At 41.7% G+C, this 12,448-nt stretch overlaps 1 pseudogene; it reads left to right on the top strand.

Annotated features, from left to right (window-relative positions):
* The first annotated feature begins 10,845 nt into the window (after positions 1 to 10,845).
* Positions 10,846 to 11,348, top strand: LOC147447652 (uncharacterized; annotated as a pseudogene).
* The last annotated feature ends 1,100 nt before the right edge of the window (positions 11,349 to 12,448 follow it).

The raw sequence follows: 12,448 nt of genomic DNA, 5'->3' as shown, positions 1-12,448 counted from the left end.
TCGCAATTTCGATCCAAGAGGTGGTCTTTTTAATGGGACATGCTTGATTTGTAAGCAATTCCATAGCAAAGTGATTAAAGTAGAAATCATTACAAGGTCACCTGCAAAGAATGCAGTATTCATACCAAGGATTTATTTTCTCATGGGAGCTAGAGAAGGACTCCCTTTTGAGTTGAAACGTTGGCAATTTTGCCTAAGATGTGCTTTTGGGATGACAATCAACAAGGCGACGCAAGGCCAAACATTGGGAGTGCTTGGATTATATCTCCCAACACCTGTTTTCACACATGGTTAATTGTATGTGGCAATGTCTCGTGTGATCATCCTCTTTCATCAAGGTTGTGGTCGGTGATGGTCACTCAACAAGTCTTAGGAGAGATGGAGATCAAAGAACATACACTTCTAACATTGTCTACAAGGAAGTGTTGCAATTAACCTTATTAAGTTACGAGCATTGGAAACGACCCATCGACCCTTGCAAGAAGCAAATTGTGTAGTGGATAATAGTCACTTCTTTCTCATTTATAGGCTTTGCAAATCTATAAGTTCATCCATCTCATTTATAAGCTTTGTAGATCTACATTATTGGTCTACCTCATGTATGTAGTGTTAGATACCAATTTGCTCATGATTTTGGTGACTTCTTTGGACACTACATAATTGTGTTACGTTTGTTGCGATTATGTCTTTTGAGGCACAGACCCTCTCTCTCTCTCTCTCTCTCTCTCTCTCTCTCTCTCTCTCTCTCTCTCTCTCTCTCTCTCTCTCTCTCTCTATCTATCTAAATAACTTCTTTCCAAAGTGATGTGCATGAAAAATGACCTTATGAAGTGGAGTAACCATTCAAGCATTTGATGAATCACAACCTAACATTGTTGTCAAAAAAATTAATTAATTACTAACATTTTCTTATGAATTATAGATGAAACATTGTATGGCCTCCAAAGTATTATATACAAAAAAAAGGTTTATGAAGTTGCATTTAACAATCTTTGACTCTCATTTGCTTCATGTGGATTTTGATGAATTCCTAAACTTTTTTGTGAAAGTCTTTACAAATCCCTACTTAGGAGGGGGCGAGCCTAGCTTGTAGGGGATGAGAGAGAAAGTCACACACACACACACACACAAGCTCCCTTTACACAAAGGGAATGAGGGACACATATTAGCTCCCTAGCCCAGATGCCCACAAGGTGTACCCAATTCCTATTGGATGGCCTTGGAGGTGGACCAATGAGAATTAGGCTAGAGTAAATCTAGTTTAATTAATTTAAAAACACTTAATAAAAGAACCAATGAGAATTAAGTCCTCTAGAAGACTATTGGACAGTCTCCCAAGGGGTCTAATGAGCATTTAACAGCCCAATGGCTTGCCTGATTCCTATTGGCCAGGAGGCAAAGGGGTCCAATGAGAGTTTAGTTGAATTACTAAATTACCTAAAGCTCTCACAAAAGGGGAAAGGGGGACGCATGTCAGAAGGCTATCACTTATACTGCTTAATTACCATTGGCTAGGCCTGGGGAGGTCCAATGAGGGTAGAGCATGAGCAAATAGCAAGAGGGGTCGACCAAGAGAGAGAGGGGGGCTGATTTTTGCAAGGCATTATCACACACACACTCACACAATCTCATGTGTGAAGAAAAGAAGACTCTCTCTCTCTCCTTCTCAAGCTTTAATGGAAAGCTTATCACCTACTCCAAGCTTGTGACAAGGGAGGCCTACACCAACAACTCTTGGCTTTGTGATGCAAATCCAACCAAGATCCAAGCTTCAATGCATGCTCATCTCCTCTACCATGATAATTACTAAGCTAAGCTATGCTAATATGAGTGATTATGTGAGGAGATGTACATATTTCTCGTAAGACTACTCCTTCTTCCTCTCAATGTACTCTCATATCCTGCTAGCTCTCACCATCTTCGAAGGTGTGTGAGGTCTTGGGTCTAAGACCGGGGATAATTGATGTTGTGTTTGAAAAGTGTTTTTCTTGGTGCATGAAGCTTTCATCTTCATTGCACTAGCTAGTCTTGAAGGAACACAAAGAATTGTATTGTACAATGTCTCTCTTGATGGGAGAAACCATAATACAAAGCCTTTTGGAGAGGGGACTGGCTCCATGAAAATCCGGTCCTCAGCTGTTGTCAATAGCTTAATTTCTCTCTCTTTTGAAAGTATTGTTCATGCTATTTAACTAGGTGTTGTGCTTTCTATTGCTCTCTCCACCTAAGCACTCTTGTAATTCTCATTAGGAATGTATTCTAATGAAATGCCCACTATGTTCATGCTAATTTTCACTACACACAAGTTTTTAGGCCATTAATTGTTACATGGCTGGTCAAATGTTCAAAGAAGACCACTGATCAATGTAATGTTGGTTTGTCCAAGGGGAGAAACATTTATAAAGGAGATTGATAATTCTGGTGCAATTAAAAGTGACAAATACATTTTTGAGGTCTTCATTAATATAATTAAAGAAATTGGTGCTGAACATGTCATTTAAGTAGTCATGGACAATGCAAAGAATTGTAAAAACGCCAGTAAATTAATAAAGAAGTGCTTTCCACATATTTTTGCCAATGGTTGTAATACACACATCTTAAACTTGGTGCTGAAGGATTGGTACACTAGCGAAGAAACCACATGGTTCGCCAAAATAATTGATACAGCTCGTCAGGTTCTGAAATTTATCTTGAAACGACAAAGAGTGCTCGATTTGTATAGGATGCACATGTCAGTGATGTTGAAACTTCTTGGTGAAACTCGGTTTTGCACGCACTTTTATACCTTGGAATCACTTCTCCGCAATAAATGCGTTGTGATTGACACATTCAATTGCACGGCCTTTGTTGAATGCCTCCTTGAGCAGAAAGAAAAAGTGAAAGATAACATTACATGTCTACGTGGCAATGTAAACAAGGCTGCTTGGTGGAAGAGTGGAATCGATGCATACCATGTAATGATGCCCGTTATGTTCTCGATCCGCAACCTTGATCAAAGGGCGCCAAACTTGGGCAAAGTGTGGATGACATGGTGGTCAATCCAACAGAGTCTTGAACATCCCGAAGAGCTGAAAGAATATGTAGTAGAGAAGGAGTGGCGACTACCATTCTCTAGCAAACAACAAAATTTTTTGGCCAAGTACTTTCATGCAAGGTGAAAGAGCACTCATAGTCCACTCCATAGCGTTGCTTACATGCTCGATCTGGAGTATTGAAATTTAGATCTAATGTCCAATACAGAGGTGGTAAGCGATTTCTATCACGTGGTCAACACGTTCTACTCCAACGTTCAGGACCGAATTGATTGCATCAAAGAAATGAGTGAATTTAGATTAAAAGGTCCTTTTGTGAATGATTTTGTACAGGTAATGGCAAAAGAGCAACCTGCATGGAAGTGGTGGATGATGAATAATGGAGAGCATTACTCTACCTTACGTCCCCTTGCAATGAAAGTACTGACACAATGTGAAGCAAACTCAAGTTCAAAGAGAAACTAGAGTATGTACAAGTATGTTCATAGCACTATTCGCAACAGACTATTAGCAGACAGAGCGGAAAAATTAGTGTATATGTTTTGCAACGAAAAGATATTGAACCACATTGAAAGTGCTGGCTACGAGGAGGAAATGCCAACCTGGTTGTATGATTGTCAAAACAAAGACAAAGAGGAGTTCAATGTTGGTGTATCTCAATGCACTATAGACGAAATAGAAGAGAATTTGATAATAGATGTGGAGGTTGAAATACAAGGAGAACCACAACACTCAGACTTAGAACTAGATAACAACTTTACATATTCAATATAGCTTGAGAGTAGAATAAAGATCGTGTCAAAAACCATTGTAAAAGACCTTGTATTCAAATGTGTTTTGATCATATACAATGCTTCATATTCACGATTATACATAGTTTGTTGATCTCAGTTGTGTTGCTCTAAAGCAGCGTCTTGTTCACCAAGAGATTTCTAATTGTCCTAGGGGTATCTTGGCGGGCTTGCTTGAATTTATACTCATTTGGCATGCCAAACATAATATATATTCCTTGTGGAATATCTTGTGAACAGATTGCGCATCGGCTACTATTTTGCATTAAACGAATAAGACAAACGAAGTGATAATAATGACCACATGTCAATGTATAATATCCACTCCATCCATCAAAATTCTTGTAGCAAATTGGACACTGGGAAGATGAGGATGCATCAGAAGTAGACAAGGGGACTAAATCTGGATGCAGGACAAGGTGATTGATGTGTGTCCCTTGTACAAGTGTTGGATTCACTCGCTGTGTCAGATTTTGAACATCCTGGCTTAAGCGGTGAATGAGTTTCTCCATCCGACCTACGAGGCTTGGGGTGTATGGGTGGCTATAGAAAGCCGTGTTATTTTTGCATCTTTCTCTGCCAACTATGTCATGTAAATATCTTTCTCTCTCGTTAACTGTAGGTCGGCACCTTCCACTATCAATGCCAACTCATCTCGAGTGAAAGTGACACAACTCTCTCTTAGATCATGAGTGGCAACAGTTGTCTCCTTTGAAGAAAAGTCTACTAGTCACTCTTTCACAAAGTGAACATATAGCATTTTTGCAAATATAACACACAATCTTCATTGTGCATGGGATAGCCATAAATTTCCAAGTAAATCCTCTCAGCGTTTTCTTTGATCGTATCATGTTTACACTTCGAAACCTTCCACTTCCTTTCTTGGTCTCTGCATCGTCACATGGCCATATTGTTTTGATCATGTCCTTCGTCACTTCTTTGTTGATCTCTTTCCATTGCATGTGGTTTGGATTTGCCCATTTTGAGAGTCATCGAGTAGTGCACGTCGCTTGTTGTGCCGACATACCGTGTGCTAGAGACTTCATGCATTGAAATGCATTAACAACCGCTTGTTGTTGATCATCGGGCACTGATTGGGTGTCAATATCTTGTTCTTCATCGGCCATTTTCTCTTGGAGTTGCAATCGACAAATAGACAAATATTCAATATCATTGGCAAATAAATATTCTCATGATTCAACAGTCTCACAAATGCACAAGATAGCAACATCTCATCCACTACATAAGACGTTAGAATCCACTAAATCAAACCACAATTAATGCGATTAATTGAACCACAAGGCAAATTTGAAATACCGACAATCAACACGACAAATTTGAAATGACTAAAAATAATTGACTCGAGGAGGTGAACCACTTCAAACCAGATAATACACTTCAATAAAAAATAGAATACCTTGGACAAGACAGATGTATATCATAAAATGTTTAGATCGGATAAAATGATGGTGCAAGTTCAGCAAGGGGACGTTGGACAGGGTTAGGGTTTGTCTTTAAATTTTCTTTGAAAAATATCAACATGTCAGATACATTTCTTCTTTGATCCCGTTCTTTTAACTTCATCCAACAATCTACTTTAATCTGAATAGCCCTCATAACACTAAAACAAATTCACTAGTGAGGTCTTTGATTAAGATATCACTTTCACTAATCTGTTGTATGCGACCATCTGCACATGATGAGATTGCCAAAATACATTCTTTACGAATGGCACGCATAATACTTTTCTTTTGATCTGGTGTCATGTTTGCACTGGAAAATAAAAAATAGCATATCAAATACAAATTCATGGTTGTGAATGACACTAACACTCTCACACTATTTCAAGCAAACCCTTAACCACGACTTAAGGACTTTAAGAAATGTGCAAGGAAATATTGATATAAATTGAAAACAATCTTCACTTAAAATTGCAATCTGTTACACGTGTAAAATCCAGATCAAACAAGTGGTTTATAAGAACTTAATCCAAATCAAATAATACATGTTAGTAATCTGACACATTTCAGCATATATTGAATTTTTAATTTATATTTTTCTCTGTGCGCACATACTAGTTCAAACAAAGTATACAAATCGGACTAGAAAATTGCAAAGAATGTCTTGCTCTTTAAAAAGATAGAAATAAATATTAACATGCAAATTGTATTCACACACTTTTCTACATAAAATTTATGTGAATGTAGCATTCAAAATAGCGATGATAATTGATACTCTTTAAAAAGATACAAAAGAATATTTAACATGCAAATTGTGTGCAAATTCATTTTTACAGAGAATTTATGTAAATGAAGCATTACAAATAGCGATAATGCTTGAGATCCTTTAAAAAGATAAAAATGAATATTTAACATACAAATTGTGTGCAAATACTTTTTTGCATATAATTTATGTAAATGTAGCATTTAAAATAGCGATGATTGATGAATAAAGCATTCTTTTGAATATGATTAGCTAGTATATAATTTCATATGGGCACTTAAAAATGACAAAATCAAACAATTCAAATATTTGTGTATGAAATACTCTTCATAGCCGTGTTACCGACCAAGTATTTCATATACTTAATACTTACAAAATTAACTGCACATGCACATACAAATTATATGGCGTTCGTAGGGTCGGGTTAACAACCTGAATACCACATTTATGCAAAAACAGATGCTTCTAACAAACGGCACTCTATTAGCCGCATTACCGACCGAGTGCCGCCTGAATCTAAGGAGAAATAATGGTTTGCTACGAACATCATATAGCCGTGTTACTGAGCGATGCCCATATGTTTTTTGGAAAAGGGAAAGAGAAGTTGACTTACCATAAGGATACTAGATTTGCCGCGTTACCGATGTAGTACCCAGACAGTAAGCCAATACTTATCACAAGGACACCATCTTCCCTGCGTCACCGAGGTGATGCCCCCGTGGTAAGCACTGTTCCGTAGAACAACTTACGCACACACTCCCATGTGTGGTAAGCTACCTTAGGACTACCGCGCAATACGACAAAAGGCACGCTACCACACAACGCATACACACACAACACATACCCGGATCGTGTGGTCAGGTACATCGCTACTGCCGTGCACTGCGATGTAGAGCACGTTCCCACACGACCCCCTCTTTCCCTCTCTCCTCTCTCCTCTCGACATACCTGCAAAGGCGTTCGATGAGCTCTCTCTCTCTCTCTCTCTCTCTCTCTCTCTCTCTCTCTCTCTCTCTCTCTGTCAAAATGAGACAAAGAAATAACACCCAGCGGACCCGATCGGGCCCGTATATATAATTCTACGAGCCCGTCGGGCTTTTAGGTATTCTTGGCGGGCCTGCAAGGAAAACGTAAAATCTCGGCGGGCTTGCAGGGAAAATGAAAAAGCCTGACGGGATTTTAGTGGGTTTCCAGGTTTCCCTAAACCGGATACTTTGTGATCATGTTTAGTGTAATCATGTAAATGTGTCAAAAACAGCTTGTGATCACACAAAATTTTTCGTAATTACGTAAATATTAAATCCCTATCGCTCAATGTGCACCATAAGCCATGATTCCAGACATGCCAAAGTATGTAGCAAAAACTCTTCAATAGCAACCGCAAGAGATTGGGATGTTTCCATGCTTTCCTCCTTGATTCCATGAATGACGATGTTCTTTGAGCATTTTTGCCGTTCTTGCAATTCTTGAGTGTCCACATTCTCTACATTCTTTGCTTAGACAACGGCTTGCGTGATAGGAGATGTAGAAACCACATTATCCTTACATATATCAATCCATGATTGGATGCATTTCTCATCTCACATACATCATGTTGTATTGTATCTATCGTTTCATCCTTCAATACATGATCACTCTCAACTTGTCTCAAGCGCTCTTTCAATACATTCATGTCAACAAGAGAGTGCTTACATTCTTGAACTTCATTCTCAAGATGAATCAAACATGCTGTTTGCATTTCAAGAACCTTCTTGAGGTGCTCATTCTCCACAATGAGAACTCTTAAAGTGCCATTCTCCATTGCAAGTGTGCGCAGCTTTTCACCTCGCTTGTTGACGGTTTCTTGTAATAAGACACCGGAGAGAATTTTCTCTTCAATCCAAAGCCAAAAAATCCATGTCAACAATCTATTTTGAAGTACACCTAAAGAGAATTACACTCTATATATCAGATAGCCACCAGTGGGTGTGATCATTCCAGTAATCCAAAACATCTCAAGTACCATCCTCTGTTGAAGCCATCACTGCCTGCATATTATGTCAATTCATGAGAAATGTGAGGTGTTATAATATTTTTATATGGTCCTTATGATTTCATGAGTTCTAATAATATGTTGAAATCGAATCGAATACCAGGGAAACATCCTTTGGTGAAAAATTTATTAATGGTATCATTAATTTTGTGTTCTACAAACCCATTTTGTGTAAAAAGCTCAATGGGTGTATGCAAGATAGACCATACCCACTTCCCACAGTACACACCCAATCGTGATATCCATGACACGACTAACTTGTCGAGTTTCCCTTTCTCTCGAAGCACGAGATTTGACTCCGTGGTATACCACTAGAACTCGCTGAGTTTCACATGGTGTCGCCAGCCTTGGAGCATTTTGACAGTCCATCGACGTAGCACAGTCACCTCATTTCTTCGAGTGGATCTCCCTCGCTTGCTCTTGGAGCACCCTTTGCAGTTGGGATGGAGGCATGTGTGGACCCTACGGTAGCGTCAGAGCCGAGTCCTTCGGCGATGGTACGCTCACTTAGCGTGTCTGGAGCCAAATATCGTGCAGGCATCATTGCAGATACCTACTTCAGCGACATTGATCTCTCCTCATGCACTCAAGTGCTTGAGCATTTGTTGCGACACCCTTGTGTCGTTGAGGCCCGCAAAGCTATCGAGATCCGTAGTCCACGGACCCGTCGTGCCATGGCGGAAGTTGTAGATAGTGTCAGGGGCTCTTACATTGCACTATCTCGACGGGGATCGAGGAATGCACTTGTTGCTCGTCATACACTCACTGCAACATTCACAGCTACATCCATCACAAGTATTTCTCAGGCCACTTCTCATGTGTTGTGCATTCGTCGGCCCACCTTGCATGAGGAGACAACAACTTGATTTGGGACATAGTCATGAGCTATGGGCGAGCAGTGGACGTGTTCCACGATGCTCACGCATTCTAGATTCACACATGAGAGAGCTCATAGCACAGTTTTGGGAGGATTATTGCCGCGCCTTGCCAGAATTCAGAAAGGCAATTCAACATAGGATTGATGGCAAGCAATACATAGAGCATGATGCTATGATCCTAGAGATTACACAGAGTCAGCTCTTTCATGCATTCCAGGATGCCCACCCTGAGATTAGCATTGGTCAGCGCTCTTTTGAGGCTTGCAAGCCTTGGTACATGCGATTCATGCGCGAGAGGGAGACATGTTGTTGAAGATACCATGTGCAGTTTCAGATTATGTATGATGTGTTATGTGCTCTTTTGGGGCATGTTGGAGAGGTCTCGACGGGGCCACGAGACTTCGTCCACTCTTTGCTATGTCAGTGTGTAGACGGAGCCTCCTACCATCAAATGTTGTGTGTGGAGGGCAAGTGGCCCAATGTGGGGATCTTGCACGACTTACATCTGTCATAGATGATGGTGATGCGGGTGGGATAGTTACATGGCAGTAGTATGACTACCAGACATACACGAGTCTTCGAGGTGGCACATCTCGTAGGTTGCATCTCACATCTCATACTGCACCACGTCCTTACTTCATGCAGGCTTTTAGGTCCGTTTTGTATCCATATGTGCAGCATGCGCATCGCGCAAAGTGGTAGGATCGTCGGTTTTGTGCTTGCCTTGACGCCATCATCTGTCATAGATGATGGTGATGCGGGTGGGATAGTTACATGGCAGCAGTATGACTACCAGACATACACGGGTCTTCGAGGTGGCACATCTTGTAGGTTGCATCTCACATCTCATACTGCGCCACGTCCTTACTTCATGCAGGCTTTTAGGTCCGTTGTGTATCCATATGTGCAGCATGCGCATCGCGCAAAGTGGCAGGATCGTCAGTTTTGTGCTTGCCTTGCCGCCTTCCCGATTGGCACTGTGGTCTCTGTCGTGGATTTTGCAGAGAACTACACCTTTGCTCCACAATAGGAGATCTAGTCCGAATACTACTTCTCTAAGCAGGTAGAAATGATAATAGTTTGATAACTTTACATTTGCTTTGCATTTTTAGCCACATTATGCAATTGCATTGTTTCATTCACTCTAACCTTTTAAATGCTCTTGAAGGTGGCAATCCTCATCCATATATCTTATCATCATGCAGAGGCGGTGATAGAGTGGAGAGCTCTGAGGCTCACGATTGATCATACGTGAGTACCATTTCTACATCAGTGATGATCCCTCACACAGTGCATAGTTTGTGCAACATTGTTTCCAACAGCATGATAGATTCCTTCGTGAGCGCCACATATCATTCTCTTCTTGTTATATTTGGTCGGATGGTTGTGGTGCGCAATTCAAAACCGCACGCCAGTTCTTTTGGTTGTACAGATGGCATCATAGTAGTGGCATACCTTGCATTTGGGGCTTCTTTGAGTCAGGGCATGGAAAGGGAGAGAACGACGGTGCAGGCACTTGTGTAAAGGGTGCTCTTCGGTGATATCAGCTTCGAGGCGACAGTGACAGATTTAGAGATGCTACACAGGTTGTGGAGTGGTGCCCATAGCACATGGCACATGACTCATCTTCAAGCAGTGGATGCTCAGAGGAGGTTCTTTTGGTGTGTGGATAGCCGGGATATTGATCTCACTAGAGCTGGGATTGTGACACAGTAGCAGGTACGCTTCAGTTGCACAACATTTGGAGCACTGCAACTAGGGATCCCACTATCTTTACTAGGCACCACGCTTTATTTTTTGATGCTTGCGTACATGATGAGTGGGAAGATTGCACCATGACAGAGTGGGCTGATAGGTGGACTCTACAACCTCTTTCACCATCACCAGGTATGACCACATCAAGTAGCTCCATTGATAGCCAGGCCACACAGTTCTCAGATGATGTTGATACTTTCACAGATTACTCTGCAGAGAGATGATTTTGCAGTTATTGTTGAAGTGGGAAATGTAGACGGAGTTGACTATTATATTCTTAGGTGCACCAAGGCAAAGTATGTGCTTCAAGAATCCACTGCGGATGATTATGGTGAGGAATATGATGCTCAAAGTATAGTTGTTTCAGGGCACTATTTTCAACATGTCCATGGACGTGGGCACTACATCCATTTTGTACAGTATGAGTGGCCGAAGGTGGCCATACACTACTCCCATCTTGTCCTTGTGTGAAGCTAAGGCTAGAGAGGATTTTCAGTAAGAAGAAAGGGAGCACCCTCGTTGGCGTTTGGGTCTGGATGAGCACAAGAGCATCATGGAGATAGCCCATAGCAAAGCAGGAGTTGTAGACTATCAAGACACCGTCAAGGCAGGACTAGACAAGGCAGGGCCGGGCTAGGAGGTGTGGAATGGGGAGTCCAACTAGGGCAAAGGGACAGGGGCATGCCTATATAAAGGGTGGTTGGGTGGTGGACTCTCAAGATCTAGTCACCCCTGTCTTAAGGGGGAGTAATGTCAGGACACCGACAAGGCCGGACTAGACAAAGCATGGTCGGGCTAGGTGGTGTGGAACAGGGAGTCCAACTAGGGCAAAGGTCCAGAGGCATGACTATATAAAGGGTGGTTGGGTGGTGGACTCTCAGACTCTAGTAACCCCTCTCTTACATTGGTATCAGAGCATGGTCTATTTTGGGCAAGAGGGGGTGGAGCCACTGAGGGATTTTTGCATGTTCTTCTCCTTGTGGGCGTGAAGAGCCGCCTGCTAAGGGAGGAGCCGAAAAAAGACAACGCCTGCAGAGCCGCTTGTGCCGAGGAGGGAGGAGACCTCAACTTCCGCCATATCGTGTGTGGCCCGGTTTGGCAGTGTCGTGCAGCTCCGCTGCCATGAAGAGAAAAAGACAAAGAAATGCAAGCTAAGCTTCTTTGAAGCCTACACATTTAATGGTCAGTGATCAGGGCATGTTAATAGGCCAAGTTTAATGATTAATGTATGCCAAATGCATCTTAAAAGGGCCAACACATGCCTTAATGATGCCAAAAATGATTATGCTTAGAGTGACCACAGATGGGTGTTTATGATCCAGAACTATAGTGCTTGAAGTGCTCTACCGAACTGTCTTTACGGCTCGTCGATTGGAGCTACGTTGAAGAAGTTATGGCAGTTTAAAGTTCAAGTCGATTGCAGATCCGTACTGGATTGGGCAACTGCAGCTGAGGTGACAAAGATGAAATGAATGCAGGGGCGTGAAGTGCTCACTTTGTGGAGCGCGTCGGTCTTTTTAGATTAGTGATAGGAGTTACGGTTGCCAAGTTATTGGCCATTAAAGATTCACCGGGGGCCAGTTCCGCGCTAGTCCGGTCCGCTCGATCGTGTGCCATCTGAGAATTTTTGACTTCGACCAAGTTTCGGAACGTCATGCATCAATGCTTTGGCTGGTATGTTGTGCCTATTGGAGATTGCTGATAACAGGAAATGCCCAACACGGCTATGGCTTAAGT

Source organism: Adiantum capillus-veneris, chromosome 11 (genome assembly GCF_014529385.1).
Source record: "Adiantum capillus-veneris isolate H3 chromosome 11, ASM1452938v2, whole genome shotgun sequence".
NCBI classification, from domain to species: Eukaryota; Viridiplantae; Streptophyta; class Polypodiopsida; order Polypodiales; family Pteridaceae; genus Adiantum; species Adiantum capillus-veneris.
This window is presented reverse-complemented; position numbering and strand designations above follow the sequence as displayed.